We start from the raw sequence: 19,269 nt of genomic DNA, 5'->3' as shown, positions 1-19,269 counted from the left end.
GTATTGAATTATCAATTATGTAATTGGACAGAAGATTATTGCTCTTACAACTTTTAATCTTAACTCTAGACATTTTAAAAGGGAACAATTTCCCAATATTTTCCTTTTAGTTAACTTATGTAAGAGATGTTAACTTTAGTATTTGACCTAATACGTAACCGATCTGAAATATTTTGATGACAAAAGACAAAATTTCAAACCCAAAAAATTGTACACTATTTTCTCACACATGAACTCCAAAACCTTATAAAAAGCCACAAGGAACTACTTGTAGTTACTGCCTTCATAGAGATGAAGAAAATGTCATGTTTTTCTTCTCTTCTTGTTCTACTGTGTCTCTACAACCTCTCTTTCTTAGAAGCTCTAAATGGTGGATTCAGTGTGGAGATAATCCACCGTGATTCACCAAAATCACCGTTCTATAGTTCCTCAGAAACAAAATTCCAAAGGGTTTCCAATGCTCTGCGTCGTTCCATAAACCGTGGCAACCATTTCAGCAAATCCATGGTGTCTCCAAACACAGTAAGCGCAACTGTGATACCAGATCTTGGTGAATATTTGATGAAGTATGCAGTTGGAACTCCACCGCGTAATGTGTTTGGAGTTCTTGATACAGGCAGTGACATCATTTGGATGCAATGCGAACCATGTAGAAACTGTTTCAAACAAGACACACCTTTGTTTAATCCTTCAAAATCCACAACATACAAAACCATCCCTTGCAAATCTACCATATGCCATTCTGTGCTAGGTACCTCTTGCTCCTCTAGCATCACCAAAAACTGTAAATATGATATCAGCTATGGTGATGGTGCATTCTCACAGGGAGATTTGAGTGTGGAGACCCTCACTTTAGGATCCACCAATGGATCTCCCATCCCACTTCCAAGAACTGCAATAGGGTGTGGTCATAACAATAGCATCAACTTCAAAGGGATAAATTCTGGCATAGTTGGCCTAGGACGTGGACCTGTGTCGCTTATAAATCAATTGGGTTCTTCAGCAGGTTGGAAGTTTTCTTATTGTTTGGTCCCAGAAACTCCGAATTCCAAAGCAAGTAGCAGACTCCATTTTGGAGATGCTGCAGTGGTTCAAGGACGTGGAACTGTCTCAACCCCATTGTTTTCTAAACCTCAACAAGTATTTTACTACCTAACCCTAAAAGGGTTCAGTGTGGGAAACAATAGAAGAGAATTTGGAAGCTCTTTGTCTAGATTTGGAGGAGAGGGAAATATCGTAATTGACTCAGGTACAACACTGACTCTTTTGCCAGATGATGTTTACAAATGGTTGGAATCAGCAGTGTCACATGCAGTTAAACTAAAGCCTGTTCAGGATCCAAATCAGGTGTTGGGACTCTGCTACAGAGGTACATTGGATAAACTAGATTTTCCAGTGATCACAGCACACTTTAGAGGGGCTAATGTGTTGCTGCATCCTATTAACACCTTTGTTGAAGTGGCTGATAAGGTTCTGTGCTTGGCTTTTCAGCCAACTCAAAACGGTGCTGTCTTTGGAAACTTGGCTCAGCAAAACCTTTTAGTTGGCTATGATCTGAAAAAAAATACAGTGTCCTTTAAGCAAACAGATTGCACTAAGATGTGATTAATTCTTGTTTATTATTACTTAGTCTAAGTAGAATAAATTATATCTTATTTTATGTATTGTGTTGCATTCTAGAGAGTTCGTATGACAGAGAGAAGATATATTATTATTGACTTAGGAGTGTTACCTTTCTTCTTCCTACACCTCAAAAATTACACATTCAACTTTTTTGTTAAATTATTATTTTTTACTTTTCTCTTTTCTCTCTTCACTCTAAACAAAACACAAACTACAAAGCATAAATCAAGCCAAATAAGAAAAAGAAAAATTATTTTTTGACACACCTACGTTTTTTTTACATTCATTTGACATTATTCTTATTTATTTTGTCCTTTTTTCTCGAAAAATAATTTTTTTTTACACTTTTATAACTATTTTAACCTTATACTCTGTATCAAATGAATGTCAAAGTTTGTTATGACACCATTGCTCTAAGGAAACTCCACTTCTCTCCTTTCTTTTCACACTACCAATGAAACCTAAAATCTAACTCTAGTTTCCCTTCTCCTTAAATTAAATTGTATATATCCTAGGTTCCATTCAAATAATTAGATTTTTAATCTTCCTCTATTTACATTTAACATGACAAATACCTTTTTACCCTTCTCAAATTCTTTTCCCAAACTGTCCTCCAACAACATAACTAATTGTTCAGTAAAAATTAATTTATAAGAACACATGTACGTGTCATTTGAATGTAGTTTGACACGTAGGCATATCAAACTACATTTTCAATGTCATTATCCACCATTGTAGTCTCAATTAGAACACGAGGGAAGAAGGGAGAAAAATGAAAACACCAAAATGCCATTGTTGTGGTGTGATGACGCTAAGGGTAAACTTGTCCATTTAGCCAAAAAGGACAAATGACAGAAACACCATCATTTGGGATAGGTGACAACCAATGAGATGGGTCAATAAGGTAAATTACCTAATGGGGAAAATTTCTTATTTATAAACTGACTATAAATATTAATTTAAAATATATAAGAAAAATGTGAGATAATTAATCATATTATTGATAGAGCTCACAAAATAAATTATCAATGACCTTTCAAAAAATAGTATGGGTCAATCCATAATAAATTCATGGATTAAATAAGGTTACTTACTTAATTTTTTAAAATTTTTATTATTTTTAATTTTATTTTTCTTTTATAATTTTAATATAAAAACTAAAATTAAATTTAAATTACTAAAATAAAGTTTATAATATGTTTTGTTCATGACAACAAATGTCTAAACATCTTTATATCTCATGGTCTGAACCACGTGAAAAAACGACATGACTAGGTAGGTATGCTTAGAAGTAGTCAACCATAATGGTCTCACTACGAATCATAGTCGCCTAACTAGTATATTATGACAACATGACCGACTACAAATTGGTCAAGTATATTCATCATGTGGAAAACTTACTTAAGATTAAGTAGATGGATTAACCAAAGACTAATCAAGGTAATTAATTAGTTGCATGATCATACTCATCCAGGTAAAAAAGTCATAAGCATAGTATAAATAGCACGTAATATGAGATAAATTAATTAAGTTCATTTGTTATAGCATTAAGCACTTTTTCACCTACTTGTTTGACTTGAGTACTAGATTATCTTTTGTAAGCACAATTCCCTACTCGACTTGGAGAGATTGACCCTTAAAGAGAATTAATATTCCTAATATTGAAGATTTGAAGCATTTATAATACTTTTAGAGTTTTTACATATATACATTTGGCATGTAAAATATATCACAATTATAAAAAAAACGTTATATTAATATGTGTATATTAATAAAATAAATACATTCATTAATATATATATATATAAAATAATATATAAAAATGATAATTTTAAATTGTATATTAATATGCATACTAAATATAAATATTAAATTCTTTTTTTACTTCTTTATAATAGCTCTCAACGGATTCAATCTGTTCTTAATAAATCTGGTTTAATTTTTTCCATATGATTCAAATTTGTGGTGGGTACAATTAATTAAGAAGCTTTTAACCTAATTAGAGGACTCTAATTATTAATGAATCACAAATAAAAAATTGATAATATTTTATTAAAATGTATATAATTAATGCTAAATACTTAAAACCCATTATTCATATTTAAAGTGTCAAACCCTTAAAACACTTACAATATAATGATTTTATAAGAATTTTGTTATGATGTTTTTTCATATTAAGAGGATCTCAACATGTTTATTACAACGTTTTCTCTAATAATTAAGCTTTCATATAAGTTTAGTATGTTCATAATTCTTTATTTATTTAAATTTATTATTACAATTAAATATTAATAAAATGTGAACTCTAGCTGATCATATTCAAAGACGCGCTTTAAATATTTTTTCATATAAAAATGTTAACTTTAGGATATTCTTATAAAGTTAATTAATTATCTACCTTTCAGTAAAATTTTCAGTAAAATTATAAATTAAAATTAGCCAAATCAAACTTAATATATGTATTGAATTATCAATTTTGTAATTGGACAGAAGATTATTGCTCTTACAACTTTTAATCTTAACTCTAGACATTTTAAAAGGGAACAATTTCCCAATATTTTCATTTTAGTTAACTTAAATAAGAGATATCACGTTTGATATTTGATCCAATACGTAACCGATATGAAATATTTTGATGACAAAAGAAAAAATTTCAAACCCTAAAAATTGCACACTATTTTCTTTCACAATTCCACCAACTCCTTCAGTCACACATTGATATGATCATAAATGGGTCAAGTAGTGAAGAGTTTCAAAGTGACAAAAACACAAAAAGAGTAGAATAGGTTTCCTTTGGGCGTGTATTTGCCTTTTGATTTCTTTCTCTTAGTTCTTGTGAATAATTGCTTATAAACTCTTCTTTCTCTTTAAGAGTAAGCAATGTGGGACTTTCCATAGCTTGGTCTTAAAAAGAATAGAAGAGAAAGTGAGCATTTTTAGGCGTGTAGGAGTTAGGAAGCATAACTAGTGTTAGTTTTTGAACTCTAGGAGAGCTAGGAAGCTTATAAACCCTTTTGGAATGAGAGAATTAAGCAATGTGGGGCTCCCATGCACCTAGGGACGTTGCAGCTACTGCTGGACAGAACTTGGAGCCTTCCAAGTCCCACATCTCTTGAAACTCATCACCAAAGTCATTCCAAAAGCTATATAAGCAACCTAGGGGTTCTTCTTTGTGGACACCTTACCTTGATTCAATGAATTTGAGTTGATTTGCACTTTTGCAATCCTCTTTGAGATAGAATTCTGTCTCTAAAGTCCCAAATTTGGGCAGACCTTATCTTGTTCAAGCAAATGGCGGTCCTCCTCTTGATGCTTATCTTGGAAGCTTGTTCAAGTGGCGCATCTTCATTTCCTAAGTTTCCTTTTCTCTAATCACTTCCATTTTTAATTTCTCTTCCATTTCTTAAATGTCATTTAGTATATTCTCTCTAGGTATGCACTTCCCCATCATGTGGTATCATGAGCCTTAGGTTTTTGATCTCTTAGGAATTGCATGCTAGAGTAGAATAGCTTAGATATGTTCATTTTCGCTGAGCCATTTTCTGTCTCGCCCAGCCTCTGCGTGAAAATACAGTAAACTTGTATGATTTAGTTTAGCTTCATTTCTTGTCCGTTTTCCATGAAATTTTTTTTCCTAGTTTCGTCTGGATGTCTAGTTTCATGAACAATTTTTACTTTTCTCAAATTCGTTCTGTACTGTTCCCAGTAAATTGTTTTCTCCACTGTGTTCATCCAGTTTTCTGCTGTTGAATTAATACTCCACTGTTTTGCTTTGTTGTTGGCTGTTTGGACATTTTGGTGGCTGGAATTGCTCCCTGGACGTTGCTACACCCTCTCAATACTCTTAAGCAAGGAATCAACACTTCAAATCAATGCTTTGAGGGACTAAACCGTGGCTGTCCAGAGCCTTGTGCAAGTAGACATTTCATCAAACATCAACAATGCTATTGGAGGTCTTCAACAAGTAGGTGTCCTATTTCCTTTTGTTTGTTTGTTCCAGCTATTAATTCTTTGTCTTGGCTGGATTGTATGTGTCTTTCTTAATTGCTTAGCTTTTAATTGAGTCATATGTGTTTCCTCTTTAGGAGTTTTCTAGAGTATTTTTCTGAAATTGCATAGCTAAGAGTAAATTTTACATCTCCTTGATGGTATGCTGAATTGAGCTTGATCTTTATAGGATTTAAGTGTGTGAACCTTGCTTATATGTTCTGTATTCATAGAGGCATCCATCCATTCTATTTGGCATATTAATCAAACACACTTAATGTGTTAAACTTAGCTTGGCCGAGAACATTCTTGCAAACTGCACCAAAACAGCAAAACAAATTTTTGGTAATTGGTGTGCATGCTTGCTGGCCGAGACATCTTCCTTGTGTTTAGTGTGTTTGAGCATTGTTTTCAAGCCTCTTTTCTCATTTAAATACAGAATATATTGGTTTGAGGTTTGCCAAAATTATTTCTAGCATTAATTTGGTCTTGCTCTTCATGTATACTTAGTATGTTGATGTATATTTGCTTCTTGGTTGTGTAAATTTCTTTGCTGTCTTGTTCATTTTGTGCCACTGTTTTGACTTCATTTTCTTGCTGTTTTGTCTTCATAAAATCATTAGAGTGTTGCCTCCTTGTTTTTGTGCCAAGTTCTTGGGTTTTTAGGTTCCATTTTCATCATTTGTCTTGTAGTTTTCATTCTTTCTTTGGCCTCTACCATGTGCTGTCTTGATTTGGCTTCTTTGCATTAAAGTGGATTGTACATCTTTCCATTTGCTTTGGACTTGAGTTGGTGCTCTCAAAGTGGACTTGTGAGACATTTTACTATCTTAAAAGAAGGATGCTGCCCTTTCTTTTTTTTTCTTTGAGACACTTGCCGTGAGTTTTGAACCATTTCATTGCTTTATTTGAGTGAAACCGTGACCAGAATTGTGGCTGCTGTATTGCCGTGATTTTTCATTGGTTCTAACCTGTTTTTGGTGTTAGTTTTTGTGGTTGTTGCCTTACCATGTCTGCAGGTTCCAGCCGTGCTTCATTTCATGGCGATAGCCCCCATGGAAGTCCTTCTAGCAAGTTTGATGTGATGAAGGCCTTCCAACAAATGCAACATCAACTTGATGCTATGAACAAACGGTTAAACGCGGAAACAAAGGCTAAAGGGAAGCAATCTCATGGTCATGATCATGGTTCCTACAAGAAGAAGCAAGAAGCTAGAACCATAAATGTATACCTTCCCTCGCCAAAGAAGCATCAAGAAGATAAAGCTATGGACCAAGGCCTTACACTACCAAAGTTGAATTTGCCTACTTTCAAAGGGGAAGCCGAGCCGTTTATTTTTCTAGATTGGATAACTAAAGTAGACCAAATTTTTGATTTGTATACTGTAAATGGACCTTTGCGTGTAAAGTTAGCTTGTTTAGCTTTAGAGGGATACGCCAAACAATGGCTAAATAGGAGATACTTAACCATGGCCTCACCCGCGAGTACATGGGAACATTGCAAGGACATTTTGTACCAACGTTTCGTACCTCCATACTACCATAGGGACCTCTTGATTAAGCTCAAACTGCTTACTCAAGGTAGACAAAGTGTGGAGGAGTATGCTCGCGAGCTCGAAGTGCTCCTACATCATACGAACCTTAAAGAAAACGATCATGCAAAAATAGTTAGATTTATTAGTGGACTTAATAGCAACATCCAAGATATAATTGAATTCCATGATGATGAGACTTTAGATGTAGTGGTTCATAGAGCCATGAAAGTAGAGAAGAAACTCTTGAAAAAAGAAGCTTGTCAAAACAAATTTTCCAAATCTTCAAGAGATGTTTTCTCCAAATCCTCATCATCAAAGGATAAAAACAAGGATGTTTCTAAGGAGCCCACTAACAAATCGTTTTCTCATTTTTCTTCTAACCATTCCTCTTCCCCACCTAAATCTTCTTCTAGACCAAGTCACATTAAATGTTTTAAATGTTTAGGACATGGTCATATAGCCTCTGCCTGCCCCACCAAAAAGGCAACATGCATTGAGGGTGAAGTAATTGTGACTAATGAGTCTACGTCTTCCTTAACTTCACCAACCTATAGCTCTTCTTCCTCATCAAGTGATGCCAAAGAGAAGGTCATGCTTACTTGTTTAAATGACGACAGAAAAGAAAGAGAGGAGAGTGTAAAAGAAGAGACTGAGAGAAAAGAAAGAGAGGAGGGAGAAAAGAAAGAAAAAGAAGAACTTGTGAGAGAAATAGAGAAGGACAAAGTCTTAGTCAAAAAGGAAGTGTTACTGAAGGCACCATTCACTCCCATCATTCAAATAGATCTAAACCATGACAGGGGAGTTTTTCAATCCTTCTACTTTTCTCCTTTTACTAAGTTTTCTTTCTTTGTTCCAAAAATATTTTGCACAACTTTTTCACCTCCCTCTTTCCTTCTTTCCAACTATTCCATAAACATTTATGAAACATGTCATGAGTTAGTGTTACCCCATTGGGTCCATTCAACTCAAGACACAAATAATTTTTTCTCTAAAGATGGTCTCCTAGTTTTCACCACTAAAGGCAATAAAAATATCAGGAGACTTTCTTTTACTATTACTTGTTTATATACATTGATTGGTCAACATAAATTCATTCACAAAATGTTTAATGATTTTTGCAGATTGACATTTGATCCAGGAGGAGTTGCTTTGGTTTATACACGAAATAAGTCACTAAATCTCTCTTTGTTGCAGGATTTTCAAGATTCGAGGTCGAATCCTCTCCAACCTGGGGGGGATGATATGATCATAAATGGGTCAAGTAGTGAAGAGTTTCAAAGTGACAAAAACACAAAAAGAGTAGAATAGGTTTCCTTTGGGCGTGTATTTGCCTTTTGATTTCTTTCTCTTAGTTCTTGTGAATAATTGCTTATAAACTCTTCTTTCTCTTTAAGAGTAAGCAATGTGGGACTTTCCATAGCTTGGTCTTAAAAAGAATAGAAGAGAAAGTGAGCATTTTTAGGCGTGTAGGAGTTAGGAAGCATAACTAGTGTTAGTTTTTGAACTCTAGGAGAGCTAGGAAGCTTATAAACCCTTTTGGAATGAGAGAATTAAGCAATGTGGGGCTCCCATGCACCTAGGGACGTTGCAGCTACTGCTGGACAGAACTTGGAGCCTTCCAAGTCCCACATCTCTTGAAACTCATCACCAAAGTCATTCCAAAAGCTATATAAGCAACCTAGGGGTTCTTCTTTGTGGACACCTTACCTTGATTCAATGAATTTGAGTTGATTTGCACTTTTGCAATCCTCTTTGAGATAGAATTCTGTCTCTAAAGTCCCAAATTTGGGCAGACCTTATCTTGTTCAAGCAAGTGGCGGTCCTCCTCTTGATGCTTATCTTGGAAGCTTGTTCAAGTGGCGCATCTTCATTTCCTAAGTTTCCTTTTCTCTAATCTCTTCCATTTTTAATTTCTCTTCCATTTCTTAAATGTCATTTAGTATATTCTCTCTAGGTATGCACTTCCCCATCACACATGAACTCCCAAACCTTATAAAAAGCCACAAGGAACTACTTGTAGTTACTGCCTTCATAGAGATGAAGAAAATGTCATGTTTTTCTTCTCTTGTTCTACTGTGTCTCTACAACCTCTCTTTCTTAGAAGCTCTAAATGGTGGATTCAGTGTGGAGATAATCCACCGTGATTCACCAAAATCACCGTTCTATAGTTCCTCAGAAACAAAATTCCAAAGGGTTTCCAATGCTCTGCGTCGTTCCATAAACCGTGGCAACCATTTCAGCAAATCCATGGTGTTTCCAAACACAGTAAGGGCAACTGTGATACCAGATTTTGGTGAATATTTGATGAGGTATGCAGTTGGAACTCCACGGCGTAAGGTGTTTGGAGTTCTTGATACAGGCAGTGACATCATTTGGTTGCAATGCGCACCATGTAGAAAATGTTACAGACAAGCCACACCTTTGTTTAATCCTTCAAAATCCACAACATACAAAACCATCCCTTGCAAATCTACCGTATGCCATTCTGTGCTAGGTACCTCTTGCTCCTCTAGCATCACCAAAAACTGTAAATATGATATCAGCTATGGTGATGGTACATTCTCACAGGGAGATTTGAGTGTGGAGACCCTCACTTTAGGCTCCACCAATGGATCTTCCATCCCACTTCCAAGAACTGCAATAGGGTGTGGTCATAACAATAGCATGGCCTTCCAAGGGAAAAATTCTGGCATAGTTGGCCTAGGACGTGGACCTGTGTCGCTTATAAATCAATTGGGTTCTTCAGTAGGCTGGAAGTTTTCTTATTGTTTGGTCCCAAAAACTCTGCATTCCAATGCAAGTAGCAGACTCCATTTTGGAGATGCTGCTGTGGTTCTAGGACCTGGAACTGTCTCAACCCCATTGTTTTCTAAACCTCAACAAGTATTTTACTACCTAACCCTAGAAGGGTTCAGTGTGGGAAGCCATAGAAGAGAATTTGGAAGCTCTTTGTCTAGATTTGGAGGAGAGGGAAATATCGTAATTGACTCAGGTACAACACTGACTCTTTTGCCAGATGATGTTTACACATGGTTGGAATCAGCAGTGTCTCATGCAGTTAAACTGAAACCTGTTCAGGATCCAAATCAGGTGTTGGGACTCTGCTATAGAGGTACATTGGATAAACTAGATTTTCCAGTGATCACAGCACACTTTAGAGGGGCTAATGTGTTGCTGCATCCTATGAACACCTTTGTTGAAGTGGCTGATAAGGTTCTGTGCTTGGCTTTTCAGCCAACTCAAAACGGTGCTGTCTTTGGAAACTTGGCTCAGCAAAACCTTTTGGTTGGCTATGATCTGAAAAAAAATACAGTTTCCTTTAAGCAAACAGATTGCACTAAGATGTGATTAATTCTTCTTTATTATTACTTAGTCTAAGTAGAATAAATTATACATGCTATTTTATATGTATTGTGTTGCATTCTAGATAGTTCGTATGACAGAGAGAAGATATATTATTATGGTTTAATACATCATTCGGTCCCTACTTTGAGAGTTTTGTTCAAAATGGTCCCACCTTTTGAAAAAGTCCAGTAAGGTCTCATATTTTGGTTTAAAATGTTCAATTCGGTCCTTTTCGTGGACGGCGTTAGAAACTTAACGGTGGTGGTGCCACTGTGGCGAAATTTGAGTGAGCTGTTATGTTTTGATGGTTACGTGGCACTGTAAATTGGGGAAATATCCTAAATTGGGGACCTTAAGTGGAAATTAGAATCAGAAGCCCTAAATTGGGGAAAAATCCCCAATCTTCTCCTGCTTCTTCTTCATCTCTACTCCCTGCAACCTCATCCAGACTAGACACACCTTCTTCACATTCCGAACCAGCACTGCAGCAACTGCGGTGAACACTCTTCTTCTACTTCTTTTTCTCCTTCGCTAGACGATTGATTTCAGCTTTTGCTTGGTTCAGCAGCCACTCCACGGTATTGCTAGCTTTGTCAAAGCCCAACATATCTTGCAAACCAAAAAACCTCCTTGCAACATTAAGGGAAAGTCTCATTCTCCTATCCCTCAATCCCCTGCGGTGCTGTTGGAGGGAAATATGAGAAAGACTAACCGGTTGAGGGTCGGGGTTTTGATATTGGGGATTTTTCCCCAATTTAGGGTTTCTGATTCTAATTTAGGGTTTAGGGTTATTAAAACTTTAGGGTTTTCCCCAATTTAGGATATTTCCCCAATTTACAGTGCCACGTAACCATCAAAACATAACAGCTCACTCAAATTTCGCCACAGTAGCACCACCACTGTTAAGTTTCTAACGCCGTCCACGAAAAGGACCGAATTGAACATTTTAAACCAAAATATGAGACTTTACTGAACTTTTTCAAAAGGTGGGACCATTTTGAACAAAACCCCCAAAAGTAGGGACCAAATGATGTATTAAACCTATTATTATTGAGTATAGGAGTGTTACCTTTCTTCTTCCTACACCTCCAAAATTACAAATTTAACTATTTTATTAAATTTTCTTTTTACTTTTCTCTTCTCTCTTTACTCTCCTTTTATTTCTTAATCGGTTAATTGAGTTTGGAAAATCGATTAAAAATTCAACAATTTTGAAAAATTGATTAAAGTTTCGATTTTTTAACTAACGTTTTGAAAATTGGTTAAAGAAAAAAATGTATTTAGAAATATATTTAAAAAAGAAATGTATTTCGAAATACCTTTATTCCTTGAAGGTAAAACAAAGCCTATTTCGAAATATGTTTAAAAATGTATTAAATTTAAAATAACAAAATAAAATAAAATAAAATAAGAAATAATAAATTTTAAAAATAAAAAATAAAATAAACAAAATAAAAAAACTAAATTTAACAATTTTGAAATAAAAAATAACAATCAAATAAAATTGCAATATTTAAAAAAATAAACTAAAATTAAATTAAACAATTATAAACAAATAAAAAAATCAATATAATTTCAAACATAAAAATATTTTAATATCAATTATTAAATATTTGAAGTTTAGTAAAACAAACAAAACATTAAATTAACAATTAAAATTAAATAACGAAAAATATACAATTTAAAATAACAATAAATTTTTATTTCACTCTATTTATATTGATTTTTTTATTTTGTTGATAATTGTTTAATTTAAATTTAATTCATTATTTAAATATTGCAATTCTATTTCTTGTTATTTTTTATTTGAAATTTTGTTAATTATTTTTCTTTTCTGTTTTGTTTGTTTTATTTTGATTTTTCAAAATTTATTATTTATTATTTTATTTTTTAAATTTTAAAATTAATACATTTTTTATAAATTTATTTTGAAATAAGTTTAAGGAATAATCATATTTCGTTTCAACGTATTTCGAAATACGTTTATTTCTTAATTGAAAAAATTCTATGACCTTCGGACTTTAATACGTTTATTTCTTAATTGAAAAACAGTCGGTGACCTTCGAAAGTTGGTTAAGAAAAAAAATATGATTCAAACGTTTGAAAATGTAACATCCCAAATTCTCACGCTGGATAATTCATAATTTATATATTGTAACATTACATTTACGGTAACATCCCGTAATCTCACCCTTTAAAATTTCCTAGTTGATATAAGTCTATACATGTAAAAATGTTCTAATTATAGTTCTTCTACTTCTCCCTTCCTTGGCACTGAGTGAGGCAACATTCCTTCATCTGCTCCCGTATAACGAATTATACGATCATCGCACATACCCAAACACAAACAAGTAGGGTGAGCTAACATGCAACCAATCATTTATGAAACATGCATGCAAACCTCATATAATAATTATGTCATACATACTCATACCATCATACAACAATCACATCATACAAACACAAACAAGTAGGGTGAGCTAACATGCAACAAATCATTTATAAAACATATATAATTACCTTGATATAAACATCATATAATAATTATGTTCGACACTCTCATACCACAATTCCTATTAGACACTCGTCTCACAATACCCAATAGACACCACAATACCCAATAGACACTCATCCGGATGATACGTTGATGAGCGGTCACGGGAAGTTATGCACTTGTAATGACTTCTACTTCTTTTTTTTTTATATACTTTCAAAATACTTCATACCATTTACAAGGTTAATCCCCTCACTATGTCCAAAACCGGCACATAGACCAGGACCTCCTGCTCCTCTCACCACATAATTCATCCCTCTCTACTTGAGACTAGATGATTATTAGAGTATCAGGATAACCTCCAACTACGGGACCCTCAACATCAACATATACACAAATACCATAACATTTATTTAATCTCTCCACAAGACTCATACCATACTAATATTCCTCAACTCACATTATACCCTTACAAAATCTCCCCATACTACCCATAACATGTTCAGATGCATAAATTCAAATGCAGTATAATAAAATGCAATTATCACAATTATAATTCATAATTCCATATCTACCACAAAAATGAATTCATCAGACATTTCCATTCCAACAAGATATATTGCACAATATTTTAATAGTACAAAATCTGTTCAATAAGATTTAAGTTAAAAACTTGTCGAGTAGACTTCCAGGAAAGAGAGGTGCGTCACAATGGACAACTTAAGTACCAAATCTTTCCTTAGCCAAAGTGTTCCTCAACTAGTTTTTAACAAATTTCTTATTTACAGATTCAAAACAACAGCATATAATATTAACACCGAATTTCAATATAGATAAACATACAGTAAGCATTAACAGTATTCATACATAATTTCAAGATATGAATAGTAATAAAACAATACTAAGTCATAATATAAAAGCATAGAAATACTAAATCATAATATAAAAGCATAGAAAAGTTAGCTCCCCTACCTCTATTCCAGACGTCTCTTGCTCTGAATTTATTTCTCCGAAACCTTTCAGAACCTCTACCCTTCTTGCAACTAAAAATTTCTCTCTAACTTTCTCTCACTTGATTTCTCTTCTCTTGGTGCAGAATAATCTTCCCTCCCATGGTTATTTATAGTAAAAAAAATTTACTATTCATTAATATTTTAATATTATTTATTATTTTAATATTATTTAAAAATAATATTTCAATCATTTTCTCACCAAATCTGATCCTAATTTCTACCTACTACTTTCTTCCATGCTAAGAAATCCAAATGCTGAAAATTTATTTTTACTATTCACTTTTTACTATTTACTATTTACTTTTTACTATTTACTATTTACTTTTTACTATTCAATTTAAAAAAATTTACTAAATAAGTTACCAAAAATTTGAACCTCTCCTTCTAAAATTACTATAATTTTATATCCAAAATTTACATTTTTCTATCCATTAAAATTATTATTACTAATAAAATACTAAAATTTACTACTATAAATATATATATATATATATATATATATATATATATTTTTTTTTTTATGGGTCTTACATTCTCCCCAACACAAAAAAAATTTTCGTCCTCGAAAATTCAAAAATTCGAAATAAAGTTATGATTATTTCACCTTATCTCCTAGTTTCCTTGTAAATTCATTTACTCTACTTATTTTGTGCATCAAATTTCTAGCATGTCAAATTTGAAATGTATTCACGAAAAAATTAAAATCATAAACCTTCAAAACACTTTTACTTGACACTTTTAGCCCCATGAAAACCACCATTAAACATACCTCACTAGTCTCAAAATAATTCATTAATGTTTTAAAAGAACTCATCACTCATAAACTATTAATCACAAGATTTCATAAAACTTTTCATTCCTACTATAACAAGAAAGTAATTCTCCTTATAGATCCCTATTTAAGACTTCCATGACCCCATTAAACTCTAAGAATCATTTTTTTTTTTCCCGTAACAACTTTCCATTATTTAATACAGTTTCTACTCCTAGAAATCGTACGCCTCCAAAAGCCACTTATGTTTACCAAAATTTTATACTAGATTGCTCCACCTTACCCTATACTTCTATTTTCCGTAAAATTTCTAATTACTCTGATGATTACACGGAGTCCAAAACACTATTACTAAACAATTCATCCTTATGTTTTCTTTTCTATACCCATTTAACAAGGACTTGTCCAAAAATAATACTTATATTGAGTATGCTTTATAACATCCATAGAAACTCTTCCACACTTAAGATTATGCATCATTTCCTTCACTCGTCCTTGATGAACTTATCTGATTCTCGATAATATTGCATTTACCCTTAACTACACTTAATGTTCAACAATCAACTCACAATTCTTGAAGACCATAAACTTCTAAAAACATATTGTAACATGACCAAACTATCCTTTCGATCATACCCTAGACTGCAATATCTATCCTTCACTTGCATTGGTCAGACATCCCTAAAATACTCATCCTCATCCTTTACATCACCATTGAGGTTTGAATACTACCACATAACTATACCTGATGAAATTTCTCCAATCACAACCTACAACTTCTTAATTATTCCAAATTCCCTAATCACATTGCAACCCTCCTTTTTATCTATTTCCAAACTCTTCTTCTTCCTTATCTTGTCATGTTCATAATAATATCAATTCAACCTACACTACCTCAACTAACTTTAATATTCCAAAATCAATAAAATTTACAACCATAAATCATGACATTTTAATCCTATCATAAAAATACCAAATATTTGCATAAGCCGAAAGCCAAAATTTTCGTACCTGGATTTTCTCCACTACTCCTCATACCAAATTCACATATTCTCAAATCTTATCTCTAATGCATTTACTGAAAAAATCTAACCATCTCCTTTTAATCATCCATTTAGCTTAGAATCCTTCCAATACTTCATTCTTCTCTAAAGACATCGTGTTCTCTTAACTTATAAATTTCTCCTCCTATTAAACTTTCTCTCAATCCTCTTTATGCCTTATACAACTTCTTATTTACTCTTCTTCGTCTAATATTTGATTTATTCTTAATCTACTTCAGTATTCCTATCCCTTTTTATTTTAAACTTTATCTTCAAATCTTCCACCATTTTCTTTCTTCAGATTCCAATCATCGCTGATACATCAATCCATGTTACCAATCTCACACAATGCCACTCTGTTTCTCATCAATACTTCATTCTCTTCTGACTTCTAACGTTACTGATATACTAAACCAAACTGATTTCTCAAACCTTGCCACATTCCTGCTTATCCAAAGCTTATCTTAATCTAGCCTTTGAACTCAACTCCTTTTTGTGAAACGTAAGATATCTCATCTATTAATTTTGTTCTAGAAACTTCTAAAAAATTTACTTCTAAACACCAACATCTTCACTCATCCATTGAAACTTAAACTCTAGTATTATATCTCCCTATCAAGGCTTTAACTAATTCTAATATATTTCCTCAAACCCTCAGAATTAAGAAAGGAAAATCATCTATGGTAAAAGTCATGGTAATTAGACACAATACTCTACTATCTAGATTTAGAGGAAATGGTAAATTATACCATTTAGACTCAATTCTTCACAGAGAAGACACGGAAGACCCACAACACAGAGGTCATCCTAAGGACGAACTGCTCTGATACCATTAATGTAACATCCCAAATTCTCACGCTGGATAATTCATAATTTATATATTGTAACATTACATTTACGGTAACATCCCGTAATCTCACCCTTTAAAATTTCCTAGTTGATATAAGTCTATACATGTAAAAATGTTCTAATTATAGTTCTTCTACTTCTCCCTTCCTTGGCACTGAGTGAGGCAACATTCCTTCATCTGCTCCCGTATAACGAATTATACGATCATCGCACATACCCAAACACAAACAAGTAGGGTGAGCTAACATGCAACCAATCATTTATGAAACATGCATGCAAACCTCATATAATAATTATGTCATACATACTCATACCATCATACAACAATCACATCATACAAACACAAACAAGTAGGGTGAGCTAACATGCAACAAATCATTTATAAAACATATATAATTACCTTGATATAAACATCATATAATAATTATGTTCGACACTCTCATACCACAATTCCTATTAGACACTCGTCTCACAATACCCAATAGACACCACAATACCCAATAGACACTCATCCGGATGATACGTTGATGAGCGGTCACGGGAAGTTATGCACTTGTAATGACTTCTACTTCTTTTTTTTTTATATACTTTCAAAATACTTCATACCATTTACAAGGTTAATCCCCTCACTATGTCCAAAACCGGCACATAGACCAGGACCTCCTGCTCCTCTCACCACATAATTCATCCCTCTCTACTTGAGACTAGATGATTATTAGAGTATCAGGATAACCTCCAACTACGGGACCCTCAACATCAACATATACACAAATACCATAACATTTATTTAATCTCTCCACAAGACTCATACCATACTAATATTCCTCAACTCACATTATACCCTTACAAAATCTCCCCATACTACCCATAACATGTTCAGATGCATAAATTCAAATGCAGTATAATAAAATGCAATTATCACAATTATAATTCATAATTCCATATCTACCACAAAAATGAATTCATCAGACATTTCCATTCCAACAAGATATATTGCACAATATTTTAATAGTACAAAATCTGTTCAATAAGATTTAAGTTAAAAACTTGTCGAGTAGACTTCCAGGAAAGAGAGGTGCGTCACAATGGACAACTTAAGTACCAAATCTTTCCTTAGCCAAAGTGTTCCTCAACTAGTTTTTAACAAATTTCTTATTTACAGATTCAAAACAACAGCATATAATATTAACACCGAATTTCAATATAGATAAACATACAGTAAGCATTAACAGTATTCATACATAATTTCAAGATATGAATAGTAATAAAACAATACTAAGTCATAATATAAAAGCATAGAAATACTAAATCATAATATAAAAGCATAGAAAAGTTAGCTCCCCTACCTCTATTCCAGACGTCTCTTGCTCTGAATTTATTTCTCCGAAACCTTTCAGAACCTCTACCCTTCTTGCAACTAAAAATTTCTCTCTAACTTTCTCTCACTTGATTTCTCTTCTCTTGGTGCAGAATAATCTTCCCTCCCATGGTTATTTATAGTAAAAAAAATTTACTATTCATTAATATTTTAATATTATTTATTATTTTAATATTATTTAAAAATAATATTTCAATCATTTTCTCACCAAATCTGATCCTAATTTCTACCTACTACTTTCTTCCATGCTAAGAAATCCAAATGCTGAAAATTTATTTTTACTATTCACTTTTTACTATTTACTATTTACTTTTTACTATTTACTATTTACTTTTTACTATTCAATTTAAAAAAATTTACTAAATAAGTTACCAAAAATTTGAACCTCTCCTTCTAAAATTACTATAATTTTATATCCAAAATTTACATTTTTCTATCCATTAAAATTATTATTACTAATAAAATACTAAAATTTACTACTATAAATATATATATATATATATATATATATATATATTTTTTTTTTTTATGGGTCTTACAGAAAATAGTTCAACTCTTAATTAGTTTTCGAAAGTTTGTTAAGAAATAAACGGCTGCAACTAAAGATGACAAAAAAAATATGTCCACAGACAAAATTCTTGATGTTAGCTATAAGTTGTGGATAATGGGTGTTTAATATACCTGCTTATAAACATGTTGTGTTTAAGTATTATACCATCTACATGTGAGTATTGGTTATCTAAAAAAAATAAAAATAAAAATTTAATATATATTTTATTTAATTTAAAATAAAAAATTATTTATATTTTATTAGATTAAATTTAATTAAAATTAAATTAAATTTATATTTTTTATTTATATTAAATTTTATATATCTTTTAGAATTTTAATTAAATTTTATTTTTAAAATGTATAAAATATAATTTTTTAATATTTGTAGGTAGACGTGAGTTTTAAAGTATTTGCGAATTTCTTTTAAAACGAGTACCTACATAGGTAGTGGTTAGATTGTGGGTGAAGTTTTTATTTTGCGAATTAATTTACGAATTGACACTATTCGCACCGACTTGATATCATCTAGGTGCAACGAGTGAAAAAGAGAGAAGAGAAGAGTAAGAAAAAAATTAATTTAATAAAGAGTGATGGTTATATTTGTAATTTTAGAGGTGTAGGAATAAAAAAAAGGGTGCAAAGATAAACACTCTTGAATTGGACCTCTTAGTTTAGAATT

The 19,269-nt window shown here is 32.5% G+C and overlaps 3 pseudogenes; all 3 read left to right on the top strand.

Annotated features, from left to right (window-relative positions):
* Positions 1-291: 291 nt before the first annotated feature.
* Positions 292-1,674, top strand: LOC148202598 (aspartic proteinase CDR1 pseudogene; annotated as a pseudogene).
* A 2,673-nt stretch (positions 1,675-4,347) lies between these two features.
* LOC148202597 (uncharacterized) lies at positions 4,348-7,260 on the top strand (annotated as a pseudogene).
* A 1,921-nt stretch (positions 7,261-9,181) lies between these two features.
* On the top strand, positions 9,182-10,492 carry LOC148202596 (aspartic proteinase CDR1 pseudogene; annotated as a pseudogene).
* The last annotated feature ends 8,777 nt before the right edge of the window (positions 10,493-19,269 follow it).

Source organism: Vigna umbellata, chromosome 3, assembly GCF_029865625.1.
Source record: "Vigna umbellata cultivar VRB3 chromosome 3, Vumbellata_1.0, whole genome shotgun sequence".
NCBI lineage: Eukaryota > Viridiplantae > Streptophyta > Magnoliopsida > Fabales > Fabaceae > Vigna > Vigna umbellata.
The sequence above is the reverse complement of the archived record's forward strand: the minus strand, read 5'-3'. Positions and strand labels throughout refer to the sequence as shown.